Below are 9,126 nucleotides of genomic sequence, written 5' to 3'. Positions count from 1 at the left end.
AGCAAGGCCCTACTGCTGAAGAGAACGCCTACTCAACTCACTGAACACGGAGAAGTTAAGCTGGTGCTTACCCAGACCCTTCAACCGTACAGATTAGTAGCCATGGTACTGGAAGGTACTCTGCTTCCTATCGAAGGAGAAAGGTAAACACCAGTCCAGCTACAAATCCTGAAATCTACAATGGTGACCTGGCTGCAAGATAACGCTGGTTCAAAAGTCACGCATAGAGTCTGGGCTTAATCAACAACTATCTGATTGGATTTAAGGCCCACTCCATCAGATGGAACCCACGCCAGATGCTGTGTGGGGTGACCAGGAACCTGAGGCTAGATAAGTCGTGGACCTATGAGAAAAACAAATACAGACCATGCCCAGCAGTGGATGGAAAACACAAAATGAACTCAATGGTATTTTAGACGTTTTTCTATTGAATAATAAAAATAATGAAAGTAATGTTTTGCCTGGACATTTTTAAAAATCCTATTGATCTTCTGCTTATATAACGTGGTTTCTGGTTTTGTGTGTTTATGGGATTTCTGTGCGTGACATTGTGTGTGTGTCTCAGTGTCTGTATATGTTTCTTGTGCTTTATATTTAGCTATGTTTTGTTTATTTGTTTTGTCTTATTATGGTATGCTTTTATTTTGTTTATTTATTTATTTTTAGATGCCTGTTAATTTTCTAAAGAGAGAGAGCAAGAAAGGGTGTGGATTTGGGTGGTTGGGGAGACTCTAGGAGGAGTTGAAGGAGGGGAAACAATATCCAGACTATATTGTAAGAAAAAATGTACTTTCAGTTACAAAAAATTACCTGTGGCGTGTGTGTGTCTGTCTACTCTCTCTCTGTGTTTGTATATATCTCTGTGTGTGTTTGTGTCTGTCTGTCTGTCTGTCTGTCTCTCTCTCTCTGTGTGTGTCTTCATGTGTCTCAGTGTCTGTATGTGTGTGTGTCTGTGTGTCTCAGTGTCTGTGTGTGTTGTATGTATGTGAATGTATATTGGGTAACTTGGGTAATACTGTTTCCTACCATAACCACAGACACCAGCACCAGGCCTGGGAAACCTCTGCTTGAGTCACACCACACTCTTACAGGGGTGAATATACCTGTTTTCTTTCCATAGGGTGATAGCTCAACCTTCTGTAAAGCTGGAAGGGACAGGAGCTGAAGACAGACAACTCGAGGGTGCCATATTTACTCACTCCTTGTCATGCACACAGCTATATCAACCCTTTGGGAAGTTTATCTTGGTGAGATCAAAGGTGAAATAAGAACTTCCATGTGTCTTACAAAACAGCACTTGGACTTTTGAACATGGTTTTCTTCTGCATGGTTAACACAGTGGGAAGTAAATGGAAATGAAGGAACAAGAAAGCTGGTTGCTTTAAAGCTATCTATACCTATATTTGGAAGTCTTCACTTACTTTGAGAAACACTGTGCTGAGGTTGAGTCTGTTGCTCTGTATTGTGATGCTAAATACTGGCCCTGGTTGACCTCGAGGATGAGGAGATCCTCACGTGGACCTAAGTGATGCTATGTAAACTTGCCCCCCAAGTTATCCCTGACTCATAAATAAAGATGCCTACAGCCTATAACAGGGCAGAAGAGAGGTAGGCAGAGCTTCGGTTCCCAGGCTTGGGGTCTGAGGCAGGATCATGAGGAAGAGACAAGGTGGAGCAAGGAGAAGACACCATGAGGTAAATGAGTCGTGAGGGCTGGCCAATTGGAGTTAAGAGCAGCCCAGATGGAACATAGCAAGTAACTAATAACTTGGGGTTATTGGTAGGAAAGTAGATTCTAATAGCTTAGGGGGTACATATCTGCCCAGCTCTAGTGCTGTCTAAGGCTTATATATATAAAAACCTTTTGTGTCTTTTATCTGGGAACTGAGTGATCAAAGGCAGGGAAGAAACCCCTGGCTGAGATTAAATATTACTACAACACACTGCAATGCTGTATTATACCACTCATTATGAAGAATGCTGAATGTGTACATAGCACACTGGTTATTACTTTATTCATTAACAAAGGCACAAACTACCACAATCAATGATTAAAGACTTTGCTGTCCTGTGGGAAATCGTGACAATGAAGTGAGGTTTGAAGCTAAGAAGGGGGAATACATTAGCAGACTCTGTAACGTCACATGTATCTTAGGACCAAAGTTCCTTCTGGTCTACTAATATGCCCCAGCTTTCTCCCTCTGGAGGTCCATGCAGAGACAGGCTTTGTGTGTAGTGATGCATACTTCCTTAGGAGTTTGCCAGCGCAGAGAATGAATTGGTGTCTTGTAGGGCAGGTTCTTGGCACCCTTATATAGCACCAGAAAAAGCCAAGCGCAGTAGAAGTTGGAAGCTCTCCATGTCAGTTTTACTACAGGGAAAGAAAATATTTTAGAGGGAAACAAACAAAGAAGTCTCTTTTTTTTTTTTTTTTTTGCTGCCTGAAAATACTGGACTTTGATTAAATTCAAACTTATGAAACCTAAAAATTATTAATTCTTTAAAATGAGACTGCATTCCAATCCCCCACCCCTTTTGGGTTGTTTGTGACTATTTAGCATCAGGTTGGCGCACACCGGAAGGTCAGTGTATTCTCCAGTGCTCGGAGGTAGACTTGGCAGTCAAATACTCTAAACTCTCCAGACGTTCATTCTGTAATTACAATACCTTGCCACTAGGTGGCAAAGGAGCATTTCATTTTGTGACACGGGCTACTCAGCAAACGTGATAGTGTTATTTCACGTGCTTATTTTAGAAATTAGACTCAACTGGAGACCAGCATTAGTCACATAGCACCATGGACAATATTAGCATTAGGGAACTTAAACAATCACTCTCTTCTATATTCCATGGGCCTTTGAATGCACATGTACCACAGTTTCAAAAAACCCTGTTCATTTATTGATTGACAGGTACGAGAATCTGCAACAGTACTACAGAGACTCTACAAAGTCAAGAATATTTTCTCTAAAATTCATAGATTTTATTTGTCTTGTCCATTCTCATTTTCTCCAAAGTGTATAGAAGCTACATCAGGAAAAGACTCTCATCCCTTTAAAGGAATGAGAGAATAAGCTTTCTGTTCTGATTCTAATATAATGCATACAGATAACTATATGCTATACTAACAAATGTTTTTTGGGACCTTCAATTACTTTTAAGTGTAAATGAGTGCTGAGACCAAAATAATTATAGAAGTATAGCTCAGAATTATAAAGTATCTTTAATTAAATAAAGATTCTTTTCTGGGGACAAAGGTCTCATACTTATCATTTAATTTCACCCTATTACTTGGTACTGAGAGTGTAAAACAGACTCTTAAGAAAAGTTTGTTAAAAAACCGAAGTATACCTGAGGAATATTACAATGAAACAGACAAGGAGACTCTCAGTGAAGTTTAAAGGTTGCTTATTGAGATCAAGTATCCAAGTACTAACTTTTTAAAGATTCAAGAATGTGTATGTCTGTGTGAATGTATGCCATATGTGTAGTACCAATGAAGGCCAGAAGAGGGCGTTGGATCACCTGAAGTTACAGGTGATTACCAGCCATGTGTGTGCTGGGACCTAAAGTCTGGTCCTTTGGGAGAACAGCAAGAATTCTTAACCAATGAGCCACCCCTCTGTCCTCAGACAAACGTAAGTGTGATTTTGGAGCATTCTCATATCTTTCCATTGTTAAGTAGAGAAAGATACTTGTAACACTAAGTGGAATCTATCTTTCTTCATTTTAAACTGTCAAGTAATGGCCCTCGAATACCTGCAGCTTCCCTCTGAACATCAAGCTCTGTTAGAAGTCCATGCAGACACTGGATCTTCTCCAGCCACCAGGTAAATGGCTCTTAGTCTAAGTTTCTACTTTTTCTTTCTTTAAAATTAAAACAGAGGATCACAGTGCTGACTATGACTTTCACGTCCTACAGATATTTTTAACTTTGATACAAAGTCCTTTGTGTGTGCAAGCCTGATTTTTAATATGGCGCATTCTATTCTTGATATCTTTATTTCCTATGAGAATCGTAAGGGCTTTTATTAAAAGTGTGTGTGTGTGTATGTGTGTGTATGTGTGTGTATGTATGTGTATGTGTGTGTGCTTGTATGCATATCTGTGCACATTCATACCCGTGAGTGCAGGTGTGCACTTGCCGCAGCACAGGTGTGGAGGTCATAGGCCAATCACAGGGGTTGGTCCTTACCCTCCACTTTGTTTGAAATCCAAGTTTCTCTTTTGTAGTTCACCAGTGCACACAGCAAGCCAGCTGGCTTGTGAAGTTTAGAGAATGCTCTTATCTCCCACTCTCATTTTGCCCAAGGAACAATGAGACTGCAGATGGGCGCTACTGAGTCAGAAGCACACTACTGTGTCAGGACTTTAATGAGACTGTAGATGCACACTACTGTATCAGGACTTTATGTGGGTTTGGGAATTAGAACTCAGGTCTACATACTTGCACAAGATTTTTATCCCAGTAAGCCATCTCCCTAGGCTACAAAACAATTCAAGCAAGATTACCACAACAGTTCCTAATACGTTCTAGCTAGTGAAAATATACCCAAAACTATGAAATGAAATATGAAGTTATAATTAATCATATACTGAGTAAATAATAAATATTTAAGCTATCTAAGACATGAGGATGTAAGGTAGCATTGTGTGAAAGTGGAAACTGAGAGCTTAAAATGAAATGTTTTATTAGTCTTGGTGTACAGAGAACATCCTTCCAAACATCAGCAAATCTCATTTACTATAAAAACAAAACAAACAAACAAAAACAAAAACTCAAGTAAAGAAACAGTAAGTCCACAGAAGAATCTTTCCAAAGGTCTTTACTTTAAAGAGCTGAAGGGACTTAATATTGGTCACTGACAACAAACTCATCAGTAAGTTTCATTCAGTTTTTATATGAAAACTACTTAAAGGTTTTCTTCAGTTTCTCCCTAAAATCCTGAGTTAGAACAAAAGCCCTTGGGGGCTGGAGAGATGGCTCAGCGATTAAGAGCACTGATTGCTTTTCCTAGAGGTCTTGAGTTCAATTCCCAGTAATGACATGGTGGCTCACAACTATCTGTAATGGGATCTGATGCCCTCTTCTGGTGTGTCTGAAGACAGATATAGTGTGCTCTTATACATAAAATAAATAAATAATTAAAAAATTCTAGAACACTATTCCTGACTATACAATGAAAGGAAGTATTTTAATAAGTATGACTATGTTTATACTCAAAAGCTTATAATGAATACTTCTATAGATGCCTTCAATTATTTCAAGATAAGAAACAGGTTACACTTTTAGCCTCAGGTGGAGACTAAGAAAAAATATAATTGTCAAATACTCTCTCCTTTTTTTCTTTTCTTTCTTTCTTTCTTTCTTTCTTTCTTTCTTTCTTTCTTTCTTTCTGAGCAGCTAGGGTGTTTACTGTGAACGATTTTTTTTTCTGCATCCCACATCTATGCTATCTCTTTTGATACACGGCAGAATTTTAACTGTAGCAGGAATTGGAAAAATCTCCAAGCATTCTTGGTTCTCCAGCTTTGTTCTAAATTTTTCCTTTATCTTCACCCAGGAACAGTTACGGTATCACCTGAAAGATATTCTAGTTATGAAGAATCCAGTCAGCCCCTCACTCTCAGTGTGCGCTGCAGGTTCCTGTATGGTTGCTTACCAGGGAGAACCGACTAGGCTTATGTAGGACCCAATATTCAATTTCTTCTTTTGTTCTGCCTGCGTCTTCTCTGGTTTTCTCTACAAAGGATAACACACTGTTGTACATGTGTTGGTTTATTCTTTTTCTTGAAAACTATCATTTTTCTAACAGGCTCATTTTATTTATGTATCTCTCTGTGTGCATAGACATGCCTATGTGTGTGCAGGTGTGCCCCTGTGGGTGCACAGAGACTAGAAGAGAGTTCTGGATCCCTTGGAGGTAGAGTTACATGGGTGCTAGATCTGAACTCTGTTCTTGATAATTGCACAGTGCTCTTGAGTTCTCTCTCTAGCCTCTAAGCCCATCTGTTTGCCTATACAGTAGAAATCCTTATTCACCCAAACCATTATATTTTCATTTATATTATCTTTCAAAAATGCTTGATGTAAAAGCTATCATTACAACTATTGAACAATAGATTGTGACTCTGTGACATTCTCTTAGCTAGTCACAACCCTCCTCTGCATCTTGAAACTATTTCCTGCGTATGATAGTGCAGACAATATCTAATCTTTTTTATCTTTCTGTATGTATGAAACCTTTATATTTCTAGGTTCACTTCTTACATTTCTAAACACATTCATATGTCCAACAACAACTTAACTTGGAAAGAAAACTTAGACCCTGGTCTATTCTTATGTGTGATAAAACAGTAAAACCTACTGGCCTAGAAATAGCTGAAATGTTGCTTTTCTCATTTCTAATATGATGATGCTTTATTGTTGTTGCTTTTTTTAAAAAAAAATCACAAATAATTTATTCTTTCGTTAGAGTTGATACAGTTTTAAATAGCAATAAAGTACGCAGTGGTGGAGAACCTGGCACAGAACTTATAAGCATCTCCGTCACAAGAAGGCTTTCCATGCCTCATCTGTTCACACTTGATGCCTATTGTCTACTGACCAAGTTGAAGAACACCCTATACTCTGACCTTAAACACACACACCCTCAGACAGACACACTGAAACCCCTTTTTTCATTACAGTATGTTGAGGACAGTATGCTTTGCTTCTTTGAATGTATGGTACCCCTTCTGTTCTGTTTGCAGTTAGAAGTGGCAAAAACTAATTCAATTACAAAGAATGTGTTATATTCAGTCATAGTCCCTGGATGCAGACAACTGTGAGGACACAGCAACTTACCTTTGGGCTAGATATTTTCAAAGTATTCGTAAATAGATGTGTTTAGAAATCTCTCAGTACATGTTTTCTTGCCCGGTGTCATATCCTCAAATTTAGCTAAAATAATCAGTCTCAAATAATGAGTAAGTATGTCGTGCTTAAAAACAAGAAAATGCCACCTCTGGGCTTTCAGTACGAATCAGACACGCCATCATAAGCATTTCCTCTTATATCAACCAAGCTGAAGAGAGAGGAATGTAGAGGTGAGTCACCATCCTCTGCACCTGTGCTGTTGTGCCTGATTCCCCGTCTCTATGCATTTCCCTGAGAAGACTGCTCAAGGAGAAATCCAAACTTAGGTGGTAGGCTGCCGAGTGTGTCTCCTTGTTCCTGTTTTTATTCCTGTTCCTGTTTGTGTTCCTGTTTTGTGGGGAGTATAAAAGGGAGCTATGCAGTTGAAAATATAGCATTTGGTTCTTTACCAGATGACTCCTTGTCTTTCTTTCTCTCGCCCTCAGCCCTCCACCGATCCAAGGAACTCAGTCAGCTATGCTGGTGTAGCTGACACCCCTCAACCTTCATGAACACACAAAGCTGTTCACCCCTTTCAGTCTGTGACAGTCCATTTGGAACACAGTTCCGAAATAGCTGAAAATTCCTTATGTCAATGCATTTTCTGTCCAATGTTGCCATCTAGAGTAGAGATGTGAAATCAGGTGCACTGGCAGCTACGAAAGCCTTTACAAACTAAACATAAAGGCTACTTACTGATGAAGCAGCCACTTAGCCAGAGGTTTTTCCAAAACCTAGTTGGAATGGAAGGAGTCTTCCCAGGGGGTGTCCGCGGTGCAGAGTTGTGACAATGTGGTACTAATAGATACTGGCTATTGGAATGTAAGGATATTTTTACTGCTGGTAATTCCCATATTGTCCCTGGTCGTACCCATAAGGCCTCTGCTGGGGTGGCTGGGGTGGTCCTGGCTGTGCTGATCTATAGCCTCCATACTGCTGACCTTTACCCTGAGGATAATTAGGATACTGAGGGCCTGGACTGCCCTGGGAAGGACCATAACCCTGCTGCTGTCCTGGGTAGCCCTGGTGCCCCGGGGTACTGCTGCTGCTGGGCTGAGTACCCTTGCTGTGGAGGTGCTCCTTGATAAGCATCTTGCTGTTGGCCATACTATGAGTTTCCATCGGGGTAATATTGCTGGTTCATGCCTTCTGGAGGACCTTGTCCACCATGACTGTATTGGTCCCCATAATAGTCTTCCTGGCCTGAGTACTGCTGTGGTGGGCCCTGTTGCAGAGGTCTGTAGGGAGGCATCTGTCTCTGGCCCATCATGTGGCTGCCTTGATTAACTTGACCCATCAGCCCCATGGGTGCCTGTTGTCCTTGGTAATGCTGTGCACCTCCAGGTGGCATGCTGTACTGCTGAGAAGGAGGCTGCTGGTGCATCATGGGACCTTGATATGGTTGCATATTCATGTTTGGTCTGGGACCATAGTTTCCCATTGGCTGCCCCTGACTCATTGTCATCTGGTTCTGCAGGGGCATGCTCTGGGACGATGGCACAGAATGGTTGTAACCTCCCATGGAGCCGTGGCTACTTGAAGGCATATTCATGGAGCTGTTTGTCATGCTGAGCTGACTGGGTCCAGGTCCCTGCATTGGCATATGGTTAGGCCCAGGCATCTGGCCATTCATCTGGTTCTGCATGTGTGGTGCAGGAGGGCCCCCACCCACCATTCCATCTGAAGGCATGCTGTGAGACTGGGGATGGGGCAGAGGGCCACTCTGACTCATCCCTCCAGGACCCATAGGCATATTCTGTGTGGATGGTGGTGGTAAGAGAGACTGCATATTTTGATTAGAGTCTGCTATTGTAGCAAGGTATACCAGGTTTGTGTGCAATATCTGTTGATACTGAGAGCACATCGAGGCCTTCCCTTTATTCTGATAGTCCATTATACACTGAATAAGATGGTTATTTTCATCCAGCATCTTCTGGATGGCAGCGGGGGTGATCTCGCCCTTGCCCTGCTGCTTCGGGGCTGCGAACGCCACAGACATGTTGCGGCCGAGCCCGCGATCAGCGAGTCCCGAGCGCTCTGGGGCCGCGGAGCTGGGGGCCCGACCTGTTGTTGCTTTTAAAGAAGGCATTACACACAATTATGGCTTCCTGAAGAAAAGCAAATTCCTTCCACCAATACACTGATAATAAAACTGTCAATGGAACTCCTGAGTTCATTTAATGCCTACTTCTTTTCTGTCCAGGTCTGAAAAAATAAAGTTATTTCTT

The 9,126-nt window shown here is 41.3% G+C and overlaps 1 pseudogene; it reads right to left on the bottom strand.

Annotated features, from left to right (window-relative positions):
• Positions 1 to 7,653: 7,653 nt before the first annotated feature.
• LOC114614837 lies at positions 7,654 to 8,903 on the bottom strand (annotated as a pseudogene).
• Positions 8,904 to 9,126: the final 223 nt, after the last annotated feature.

The sequence above is a fragment of the Grammomys surdaster genome, unplaced genomic scaffold (genome assembly GCF_004785775.1).
Source record: "Grammomys surdaster isolate TR1022 unplaced genomic scaffold, NIH_TR_1.0 126531, whole genome shotgun sequence".
Classification (NCBI taxonomy): Eukaryota; Metazoa; Chordata; class Mammalia; order Rodentia; family Muridae; genus Grammomys; species Grammomys surdaster.
Note: the sequence above shows the minus strand (reverse complement) of the source record. Positions and strands in the feature narration are given on the sequence as shown.